General features: G+C 36.3%; 1 long non-coding RNA gene across 1 annotated transcript in view; it reads right to left on the minus strand.

The window, feature by feature from the left end:
- Nucleotides 1-4,417: 4,417 nt before the first annotated feature.
- LOC107755948 (uncharacterized) overlaps nucleotides 4,418-12,816 on the minus strand; it is an 11,544-nt gene continuing 3,145 nt past the window's right edge. The window contains exon 3 of the long non-coding RNA XR_001641759.1: nucleotides 4,418-4,489. This is a non-coding gene — a long non-coding RNA (uncharacterized LOC107755948). The remainder of the gene's footprint in view (nucleotides 4,490-12,816) is intronic.

A 12,816-nucleotide genomic window follows, 5' to 3' on the forward strand; every position in this document is an offset into this window, starting at 1 on the left:
ATTTCTGAAAGATCATGTGACACTGAAGACTGGAGTAATCATGCTGAAAATTCAGCTGCGCATCACAGGAATAAATTACAGTTGAACAGATATTCACATAGAAAATAGTTATCACATAGTTATTTGAAATATTTTACAATATTACTGATTTTACTGTTTTTTTTAACAAATAAATCAGACTTTGTGAGCAGAAGACTTCTTTCAGAAAAAAAACCCATCCCAACACTCTTAAAAATATAGTTCCAAAAGTGGGTTTTCACAAGAACCTTTCAGTGATCAGTTCTTCAAAGAACCACTTTTTCTTAGTTTGAAGAATATTTTAATAATCAAATCCCTATAAAGAACCTTTTTTGCAATGGAAAGATTCCATTGATATTAAAGGTTCTTTATGGAACTATAGATGCCAATAAAGAACCTTTATTTTTGCTAATTTTGAACGATATTGTACATCTTTCTGGTGCTTGAAAGAACCCAGAAACCAGTAAACTGATCTTAAAAGCCTAACCTCTGTAGAACCCTACAGACCAAAAATATTCTTTGCTAAATCTAAGCAGGTCCTCAGAAGGTTCTCTGAGGTTCTCCAGCTGTGTGGAGGCTGAGGAGCGATCATCCCCCCAGTGTGAGTGAGATGACTGTCAGACTAAACTCTCACACTGCCAATACAAAAGACCAATAAACATTCAGGTTCCTCCCACCGGCTTCACCCTGCCAGATTCCTCCGCCTGCATATAAAAGCCTATTTTAGAGAAACCACACTGTTTAATATCCACGTTTTCCAACAGAAATCAGGCCTTAGTGTGAATTTGGGAGTTTACATGTGTGCACGCACATTTGTGTGCAACCTTTTCCAGATACAAGAGCAGAAACCTGCTGAAGGACGCCACAGCAGTCAGAGATCACTGATGTGATTAATGGTGTCAGCTAAAGGTCTGAGATTTAAACAAACTCTAAAACAAACGTTTCACTTTGTATTGTTCCAATATCGCTAGTATATTTTAATGAATCAAAGAGAGATTGTTCATTATTCTCCATGTTACCTGAACCCAGATATCACCATTTAATTATCAGCAAAAAAAACAAACAAAAAAAAATCAAATTTCCAGCTGTGCCGAAATCAAAAGTGCATTATGGGTGTTGAAGTTTTTGGTTTTCTTTAGTCTTCAGCACAGATAAAAAAATTTAAAAAAAAGTGATTCTATTTGATAGATAGTTTTAAGTTTTATTAAAAGCGGTGGTGAATTACCACTTTAATATATTAAAAGTATATTTAAAACTTATATTTGTAGCAGGCTTTGACATTTCTTATATTGAAAGAGAGATCTAGAGTAGAGCTCAGAATATTATTAGAATTGAGTGTGGATACTTTTGAAAATAAGCTGTAACCAAAACTATAAGCTGTAAATAAAAACTAAAACCTAAATAGTAATAATTAAAATAAATAAATAAAAATAATAGAAATGACCAAGCACATTTAATGTGGGCTATTATCAAATAAAGTTGAAAGAAAATGAAATAAAATATAAATATTAAATGAAAAACATAACTGAAATAAGTTGAAGCATGAAAATTACTTACTGGAAATAAATTAAACTAAAATTGCTAAAGCTAAAACTTAAATAAAAATACATAAAACCTAATTAAAAACACAATAAAATATATATAAGGACATATTACAAAAAATAAACGAAAAATTAAAATATAAAAAATAATTCAAGACATTAATAAAAACTAGTATAAGTAGTATACATGTTTCTACTGCATAGAAAGAGTTATTAAAAGCCCATCAATTACCCCTTTAATATATTACATGTATATTTAAAATGAGTAATAAAAAATCATGCAAATTTAATTCCATAAATTCATAGACTCTCTTAACAGTAGGCAACCACCCAGAACACATTAATAATGCCTTAGATCAGCCATTAGATCAACCTAGCAACCACCTAGCAACACCCACATAACAACACACAAGCTTTGCTTTGGAGAAACACCTACATTTCCTTTGGGAAATATCCCAACTTATAAAAATAATGCTTCTTTACTGGCATGGATGTTTCCATAAAGAACCTTTAACATCCATGGAATCTTTCCATTCCACAAAAGTTCTTTATTGTGGAAGGAGGTTCTTTAGATTATTAAAATGTGAAACATGGCTCTTTTAAAAACTGTTGACTGAAAGGTTCTTTCTGGAACCCAAAATAGCTGTTCTATGACATCACAGCGAAAACCCCCTTTTGGAACCTTAATTTTTCATGGTGTACATCACAGCATTCTGGACTTCCAAAGAGGCGGGGCTTAATACGATGATGCCATAATATGTAAAAAATATTTTTTTTTCTATTCAAATCAGCAGTTGATGACTCTTCTGTTGCTGTTTGCTGTGTTTGGGTGGCTGCATCACAGAGACCTACCTTCTAGGCTTTGCCACCTTCCCGCTGTTTCCCTGGATTACTGGCTGCCCTTCCCCAACAAAGCCTGAAGGATGTTTGCACAGCTGGGTGACCAGAGAGAGAGACTCCAGCTACCCCAAAAATATCAAACCGTCCAATTCCCCGCTCGGCACTTGCTGTGTTTTTTTTTCAGCGTCAGTGTAAAAGGTGCAGGTCTGCGTCAGTATTTATTTGCTCAAGAGGACGACCCAACTGTGACATAGAGTTCAGGATCTTTTAGAGAACCTGCTTTGTTCATCACAAAGATACTATTTTTGTTTCCATTACTGTCTTTATTTTATTTGAATTGCAGTTTTTTCATCTCCCAAGAATGAAATCAGCGTCTTTGTAAGTCTTTATATACGATGGCGTGACTCTCTGAATAGTTCGGGAATTTGAGCGAATGTCGAGGGAATGCTATTGTTTTGGCTTCGTTTCAAAAGATCGAAATCATCGTGACTCATCATTAAAGCACTGAAACCATGTCATAAAGACCAATAACAAATCACAATGACCCTCCATTCTGAATCTTAGAAACTTGCTGACAAATACACATCATGCTGTGCAGAGTCTGTAAACAAAGTTTTGATTGGACAAACACAGAATGCAGACCTTATTACATCATTATTTTGGCTCTGCTTTTCAAGTCCTCCCGGAAACTCCTATTTATGCAATTGGAAGTCAGTTATGCAGTGATGCATGTTTTGATTGGAATAAATTGGATGTGCTGGACAATTTCATATTGATTTCTGTCTTTTTCACTTGCAATGACAACTGCACTAGCACAAGAAATAAAGGACATTGTTGTGTAAACAAAGCTTGTTTTATCTTTCTCATCTTTTTGTCATAAATGTCTTCATAGACTGGCTTAAAGGAAGAATTCACCCACAAATGAAAATTAGCTGAAAATGTCCTCACCCTCAGACCATCGAAGATGAGTTTGTTTCTTCATCAGATTTGGAGAAATGTAGCACACCAGTGGATGCTCTGCAGTGCATGGGTGCTGTCAGAATGAGAGTCCAAACAGCTGATAAACACATCACAATAATCCACACCACTCCAGTCCATCAGTTAACATCTTGTGAAGCCCTGTGAACAAATCCATCATTAAGGCATTTTTAACTTCAAGCCGTTGTTTCCGGCTAAAATAGAGTCCATAATCCATAATAATGCTTCCTTCAGTGAAAAAGTCCATCTCCTGTTGTCTCTCACATTACAATCCACACACATATTTGTTTAGAGCTGTTTTGGCTTGTAAACAGTGTTTGATCTGTGCAGATTTCTCTCCTGATTTTCACTGGAGAAAGCAATGTTATGAATAGAGGACTCGTATTTTAGCCAGAAGCGACAGTTTGAAGTTAAAATCGTCTTGATGGATTTGTTTGTTACAAAGATGCAGCTTTTGGATTACTTACATTATTGTGATGTTTATCAGCTGTTTGGACTCTCATTCTGACGGCACCCATTCACTGCAGAGGAGCCATCACTGAGCAAGTGATGCAATGCTACATTTCTCCAAATCTGATGAAGAAACAAACTCATCGGATTACTTGTGGATTATTGTGATGTTTTTATCAGCTGTTTGGACTCTCATTCTGACGGCACCCATTCACTGCAGAGGAGCCATCACTGAGCAAGTGATGCAATGCTACATTTCTCCAAATCTGATGAAGAAACAAACTCATCTTCATCTCTGATGGCCTGAGGGTGATAACATTTTCAACTATTCCTTTACTGAATAGTGTTTTCTGGCAAGACTTATAGCTATTCTTTATTAACAATACACAAAATGCATACAAAGTAAATAGTCCACAACATTATAGCATGTGTACAATACAATTTGCTTCCTCTATATCCAAACTGACTTGAGTCACATGACCCAGTTTGGCAGCCATTTTGGTTCTGCATTACACAGTTTCCCCATTTTCACTGGATATCATGGAAAAAGTAAAGTAAAGTACCTTGCTGTTGTGGTGGCAGTGGGCTGTCCGACTCAGAGCCTGAGGTCAGTTTGGGGCTTTTAGCACCTCTGCAGCTCTCTGGATCCGTTCGGCAAGGAGCTGCAGGAAAAATCCCAAACAGATGTTGTTCATAAAACATGACTTTTCAATTACTCACCCCCCTTCGGAGCGCGCCGCATGCACACGGCTCTGAGCGCAACCCAACACGGCCCTGCTAATGCTCAGGAAATATTACATCACTGAAAACTAAACTGGTGGGTGTAAATATATTTTTGTGACCAGTTAACAAACTTAAGACTCCAAATCCTCCCAGAATTCCCCGCTTGACTGCTGGCCGGAAAAACTGTGGGAAATACCCAATATTACAAACAAAATACCTCACATTTAATGTCATCTAATTTGGTGGTGACAAGCAAGCAGGGCTATTATCGTTAACTAAAAGTATTAAAATATTTTATTAACTCAAATAAAGTTGAAATAAAATAAAATATAAATATGACATAAAAACTTTGAATTGTTGCCTTGGCATCTATAACTGAAATAAAGGGTTAGTTCACCCAAAAATGAAAATTAGGCTGTGTTTTACTCACCCTTGAGGCATCCTAGGTGCATATGACTTTCTTCTTTCAGACGAATCCAATCGGAGTTATATTAAAAATTGTCCTGGCTCTTTCAAGCTCTATGATTGCAGTCGGCGGGTGTTTTTTTCAACAGTCCACAAGACGTTAAATAAAGCGCACGCATCCATAATAAAACATGCCTCACGCGGCTCCGGGAGGTGAATAAAGGCCTCCTGTAGCGAATCCATGTGTTTTTGTAATAAAATTATACATATTTCAAACGTAATAAACACTTCTCTCTCACTTCATCCAACTGTCAAAAGCGGAAGTCGTTCCGGCGGATGACGTAGGCGTTGCGTGATCAGTGACGAACACGGAGAGAGAACAAAACAAAACGCTCGTCATGAATTGAACCAAGGTCATGAACCGAGGATTTGTAAAGAAGAATGTTGGAGGATTTCGATATAAGCCAAGAGGAGACTGTTTTTCCTTTGCTAAAGTAAGGAAACTTTGCTTCCTTTGCTCCTGTAAACAAACTCGCGAGACTAGCATATCTCACAGGTGCATGCGAAACGCATATGTCCTACGTCATCCGCGGGAACAGCTTCCGCGTATACGACTGAAAAGTGTTTATTACGTTTGAAATATGGATATTTTTCTTACAAAAACACATTGATTCGCTACAGGAGGCCTTTATTCACGCCCTGGAGCCGTGTGAAGCATGTTTTATTATGGATGGATGCGCTTTAGTTGACGTCTTGTGGACTGTTGAAAAAAACACCCACCCACTGCAATGATAGAGCTTGGAATAGCCAGAACAATTTTGAATATAACTCCGATTGAATTCGTCTGAAAGAAGAAAGTCATATGCACCTAGGATGCCTCGAGGGTGAGTAAAACACAGGCTAATTTTCATTTTTGGGTGAACTAACCCTATAAGTTTAAACATTAATATTACCAACTGGAAATAAATAAAAAACTAAACTTAAAACTGACATAAAAATACATTAAATCTAGATAGAAATATCTTTAAAAACCCCCCCAAAAAAAAAAAAATGTTGAAAAAAACACCCACCCACTGCAGTGATAGAGCTTGGAATAGCCAGAACAATTTTGAATATAACTCCGATTGGATTCGTCTGAAAGAAGAAAGTCATATGCACCTAGGATGCCTCGAGGGTGAGTAAAACACAGGCTAATTTTCATTTTTGGGTGAACTAACCCTATAAGTTTAAACATTAATATTACCAACTGGAAATAAATAAAAAACTAAACTTAAAACTGACATAAAAATACATTAAATCTAGATAGAAATATCTTTAAAAACCCCCCCAAAAAAAAAAAAAAAAAATGTAAACAAAATGAATACAAAAAATATAGTTATATAAAAATTATATTTGTCATTTTTTACATATTAAAATATATATAAAAGTCTCATTCAAAATAGTAATAAAAACTACAATAGTATTTAAATAATACCAAAATAACAATGTGAGAAAGCTATGAAAATCAATTGAAAAAACATTATGGAGAGAGTTTGATTAGGAGATTTTAAGGCAAGCATTACTATCGTTCATAAATAAAAAAAATAAATAAAGATTATTTCCCAAGTACTCAAAAGTAATTACTCAAAAGTAGTTGTGCATGCTGATTTAGTATTTTAATATTTTATTCACCCCCCAAAAAAAAAAAAAAAAAAATGTAAACAAAATGAATACAAAAAATATAGTTATATAAAAATTATATTTGTCATTTTTTACATATTAAAATATATATAAAAGTCTCATTCAAAATAGTAATAAAAACTACAATAGTATTTAAATAATACCAAAATAACAATGTGAGAAAGCTATGAAAATCAATTGAAAAAACATTTTTTTTCAAGAGAGTTTGATTAGGAGATTTTAAGGCAAGCATTACTATCGTTCATAAATAAAAAAAATAAATAAAGATTATTTCCCAAGTACTCAAAAGTAATTACTCAAAAGTAGTTGTGCATGCTGATTTAATATTTTAATATTTTATTTATTTTGCATGCAATTAATAAACTCCAAAAAAACATGTTGGCTTGATATCACTAGAAGTGACACAGATTTAGGCATTGAACAGCTGAAAAAGAAAGTAGAAGATAGGAAAGCACGGCGAGAGTTGGCCCATTGGATCGCCAAGACTCGGATACGACTGAATGGCTAATCATCATCAATAAACTGGCAAGCACTCCCACCACAATACCAACATGTCTGTGCAAAACTTTCTGCCAAGCATGACGCATTTTCTTAAAATAAATGGGGAAAAACAAGTTTATTTACTACAAATGTTAGTGAAACTTAAATCTTAAGACTCTTATGGGAAAGGCTTCAAAAAATGCACCTGGACCACTTTTTTCTCTAATTAACACTCTTCAAATGTCCTTGGCTTGCAATACACAACTCAACCATAATGCATGAAAAAAAAAAAAAACGCAAACAAGTGCAAAAAAATCAACCTCGCCTCTGGAGGACGAGGCCGAGATATTTACTAGCAGTTCATAACAAATCAAACATGTTGGCTTGATATCACTAGAAGTGACAGATTTAGGCACTGAACAGCTGAAAAAGAAAGTAGAAGATAGGAAAGCACGGCGAGAGTTGGCCCATTGGATCGCCAAGACTCGGATACGACTGAATGGCTAATCATCATCAATAAACTGGCAAGCACTCACAACACAATACCAACATGTCTGTGCAAAACTTTCTGCCAAGCATGACGCATTTTCTTAAAATAAATGGGGAAAAACAAGTTTATTTACTACAAATGTTAGTGAAACTTAAATCTTAAGACTCTTATGGGAAAGGCTTCAAAAAATGCACCTGGACCACTTTTTTCTCTAATTAACACTCTTCAAATGTCCTTGGCTTGCAATACACAACTCAACCATAATGCATGAAAAAAAAAAAAAACACGCAAACAAGTGCAAAAAAATCAACCTCGCCTCTGGAGGACGAGGCCGAGATATTTACTAGCAGTTCATAACAAATCAAAGCGCTCTTCGTTTCATGTGTCGATTAACACTCTTCAAACGTCCTTGGCTTGCAATACACAACTCAACCATAATGCATGAAAAAAAAAAAAAACACGCAAACAAGTGCAAAAAAATCAACCTCGCCTCTGGAGGACGAGGCCGAGATATTTACTAGCAGTTCATAACAAATCAAAGCGCTCTTCGTTTCATGTGTCGTTTTAAGTCGTTTGGCACATCGACGCACAGTTTGTTGAATTTCTCCCCAGATATCGTCCTGTCGGTTGGAGAGCCTGAGAGTCTGGCACGCCGCTCCAACTGAGACGTCAAAGTGCTCTCCATCATCTCTGGAAAACCTCCGGGACTTTTTTTTAGAGGCCGAGAGCCCAGATCCTTCTGAATGAGAGACGGCCGAGCCGGGCTTTGTTTTGTCAAGAGCAGAAGAACATGCTTGGATGAAGGAAACGAGGGACTGATATTTTGCAGAGAGCTATGAAAGACAACACTGCCGCATTTCCACTTTTCCCAGCCATTTAACTTCACATCAGAGTCCATGTCGGCCAGATTCGTGCCAGTTTTGTCAGGCACTGGTGGCCGACGAGAAATGTTGTTTTTGGACTGACGCCGCGGCCTTCGAATGCTCAACCTACGCCGCGCGTCTGCCAACATAAACCCCCAAAGCCACAGCGCTTACACTGCTGACGGGCAGAAATTAATCGTGAAGGCCGAACATGAGGCAATTTATCAATGGCCGCTCTAATGCGTGGGCTGTGGCGAGAAAGGCAGGGTGCATCATGGGAGCCATGCCACTGGGAAAAGAGACTTAGAAAGCGTGCGAGAGAGAGAGAGAGTAATTAGCTTCGGTTCTGGGTAAAAACACACTCATATGCAAGGCATGGGAAAGATCTGTCTTAGGAACTTGTAAATACCAGCAACTGATCTCACTGGCCGTGTAAACTGCCGCCCGGAGCTACATCCCAGAATAATCGCTAGCAAAGATCAGTAAACAAAGAAGGTTCTCAAGAACACAAAACACTGAGGGCTGAATGCACACAAATACACAAAACACGGAACACTATGGCAGAAAGGCTTGAGTTTCCAGAACTGGCTGCTGCTGGTGTCGGTCTGGAGGCGGAGCAGCTCCGCCCACTTAAAGATGACTCCGCCCTTCTGGTATTCTCACTCGTTTGATGACACAATCAAGGGCTCACGGTTTGAATAGTTAGCATGGGTCAGTTAACCGTACTGGCAGATGTTAAAACTACAAAAATATGCTGTCAAAATGCATGTTTCTCCACTGATGGCCATTTTAAAGTAACCGTGCAGTCTGACACAACAATTTTTGGCAAGCAACATATACAGCACAAATATTTAATTACATTATGCGGAAAATGTATTCTCTCTGTCTGCTGTCTTTGATGTCACAAATCAGGAAAATCTATAGTTTTAAAGAAAATAAAAATATCTACATTTTTCATAAAAATATTTAAATGTATATACATTTCTAAATGTGTGTGTATACATTTTTACAATTATGTAGCTTAAAATGTTTTAAATTAAATATTTTAAAATACAGAATTTAAATAAATAATAATAAAAAAACGTATATAGTAACATTTGAACATTGTTTTGGTTTTACTTTGATGAAAGGTTTTGATCCACTTCAAATGTTGACTACTACATAATTTTTTATACATATATACACACACACACACACACACACACACTGTGTATATATATATATATATACACAGATACACAACCACACGTCTGGCAGGAAAACGGCTCGGCTCTCCCACTAACCCACCACAACTTACTGAAATATAAAAATAAAATGTTGTGGTTTGAACTAAGCTAGTGTGAGCAAGCCCAGAGTTCAGTGTGAACACAAACAGGCCTGGATGAACTCGCACCAACATTACTCCGACTCAGGTGGCCTACAAACAGCTACAACTGGCCATTTTCCCAGTGCATCATTAAATTGTGCTGTATTAAACACTTGGATATTTATAGGCATTTATTTTGCAAAACCGATGGGAGTGACTTGTTTACCTTTTGGCTCTCTGGTGGAAGTTTGGGTGTCACCTCATTAAAAATTTTATCACCTGACATTCTCCTGTTTTTATAAGATACAAGCAAATGCTCTCATTAAAGCGTTTTTCACTAGTGCATATAAAGAAAGCCAGAAAAACGCCACGCTGTCTCTCAGTCTGGCACCTGTGAGGTGTGTTTTCGGCATTTATTTGTTTGCAGTCGTGTTTGAAGTGTCTCACCGTCTCTTTTGTCTAAGCGTCCACATCCTGAGCTGAAAGTGGAAATCTGGCTGACTGGATCTGAACGCCACGCCACGCTCTCCGCGACTTCCTACACAGGTGTACGAAACCTGCCCGTGACCCTCGTTTCTTCTGCTTGTGGAAGTTTGGGTGTCACCTCATTAAAAATTTTATCACCTGACATTCTCCTGTTTTTATAAGATACAAGCAAATGCTCTCATTAAAGCGTTTTTCACTAGTGCATATAAAGAAAGCCAGAAAAACGCCACGCTGTCTCTCAGTCTGGCACCTGTGAGGTGTGTTTTCGGCGTTTATTTGTTTGCAGTCGTGTTTGAAGTGTCTCACCGTCTCTTTTGTCTAAGCGTCCACATCCTGAGCTGAAAGTGGAAATCTGGCTGACTGGATCTGAACGCCACGCCACGCTCTCCGCGACTTCCTACACAGGTGTACGAAACCTGCCCGTGACCCTCGTTTCTTCTGCTTTCGAAAACACATAAAATGTCGGGCGTTTCAACACCGGTTGAGACAGGCTTTGGAAAAAGGTCCAAAAAAAAAAAAAGGTATTAGAAGTGCAGAGGAAAGTTTTCCGTTGTAAATTTTAAGGGGGGCCGAGGGACGGTTCAGGCCAGAGCGTTTGACGACTATGAGAGCGGCAGAGAAAGACTTCAGCTGTGCTTGGCACAGGAACCTCAGAGACAAGCGTTAAAAGATGAAAGACAGCTCAGGACTCTGTGCCTGTAAAACGGATCTGTTGCTGTCTGTAGCTTCAGCGATGGACACAATGCTGAATATTTCAGCTCTACTGCTGGAAAACAAACTGATGAACATGAAATAATGAGCAGGACTAGATGAAATCTGGGGACGTTTTTTAGCTTGTCTGCAAAATGCCTTTAAACATGATCAGATAGAAAACAGCGCAACGTCCTGACAAGCATCTCTATGTCTGCTAATTGTAATGCTGCTTTTTAAAAATCTAACTATTGGAAAATGTTAACAATTGGGGGGAACATTTTTTTATCCATCTGTGTATGTCCCAGTTCATGAGACAAAGTAAAATAAAATAAAATATTAAAATATATAAAAAATAAAATAAATTGATTGTTTTTGTTCCTGGTTTTATTTTGTATGAATAATCTGTGCATTTCACTGCAAATAAATACAAACAAAAGTACATAAATAAATAAAAATATTATTTAAAAAATACATAAATAAATAGACCTAACTTCTCAACAAGACTCCCAAACAAATGCCAGTGGTAATGCTGATTTTTCAAATCTAAAAACTGGAAAATGATTTAACTACTGGGGGGGAAACATGTTTAAAGTAGTCTAAAAATAGCCTAGAATATTCCTGGTATTATTTTGCATGATTCACCGTGCGAGTTCAAACAAGCAAAGAAACAATTGTTATTTCAAACAAATGTAAAATAAACTAATTGAAATAAATAAATGTTATTTAAAATAAATATAAAAAAATAAAAAAAAGAAGAAATACACTTTACCCCATGACATGACTCTCAACATATGCCAATGGTAATGTTACTTTTCTAAATCTAATTATTGGAAAATGAGTTAACTAAGTTAAAAGTTCCTGGTCTTATTTTGCATGAGTCATCTGTGCATGTCATTGCTGTAAACAAGCAAAAAAAAAAAAAAAAGAAGTGTAAGTGGACTTGTTAGAGAAGGATTTTACATTTTGTTTTTGACCACAAAATCAACAATGTCACCAAAGAAGTGTGTTTTGGGTTGTGAGGGAAAGATAACCTTATTAAAGAACCCAGCGTTATGGGAATTATGTTGATGTCACAGCTTTCAGACAATCGCTACACAAAAGCTTTGTGTGCTCATGACTCTTTAGCTCCACCCACGGAACGCCTTCAAGAGCTCGACTGTTTTCAGAGAGGAGCGGTACAGCAGTATCTTTCTTTTACAAATCTGATAAAACTAAAGACTCTTTGAAAATATGAAGGATGAAATACTTCTCCATAGGTACTCAAGATTAACATGAGACGTGTGTTAGTGACCAGAAAATGTTAAACATAACTAACATTTAGATGTCAATGTCTAGTTTCAAATATATTCATATCATTAGCATTCAAAAGTTAATAAAAATCATTTATTCATCTCTCTATCCATCTTTCAAACTAAAGGGGGGAAACATGTTTAAAGTAGTCTAAAAATAGCCTAGAATATTCCTGGTATTATTTTGCATGATTCACCATGCGAGTTCAAACAAGCAAAGAAACAATTGTTATTTCAAACAAATGTAAAATAAACAAATTGAAATAAATAAATGTTATTTAAAATAAATATAAAAAAATAAAAAAAAGAAGAAATACACTTTACCCCATGACATGACTCTCAACATATGCCAATGGTAATGTTACTTTTCTAAATCTAATTATTGGAAAATGAGTTAACTAAGTTAAAAGTTCCTGGTCTTATTTTGCATGAGTCATCTGTGCATGTCATTGCTGTAAGCAAGCAAAAAAAAAAAAAAAAAAAAAAAAAATTTATTTTAAAAAAAAAAAAAATTTTAAATCATTAAAAATTTTAACTTTTGACTGGTAGTGTAGGCTGATTATTCTTATAGATT

The sequence above is a fragment of the Sinocyclocheilus rhinocerous genome, unplaced genomic scaffold (assembly GCF_001515625.1).
Source record: "Sinocyclocheilus rhinocerous isolate Xijiao unplaced genomic scaffold, SAMN03320098_v1.1 scaffold1463, whole genome shotgun sequence".
Taxonomy (NCBI): domain Eukaryota; kingdom Metazoa; phylum Chordata; class Actinopteri; order Cypriniformes; family Cyprinidae; genus Sinocyclocheilus; species Sinocyclocheilus rhinocerous.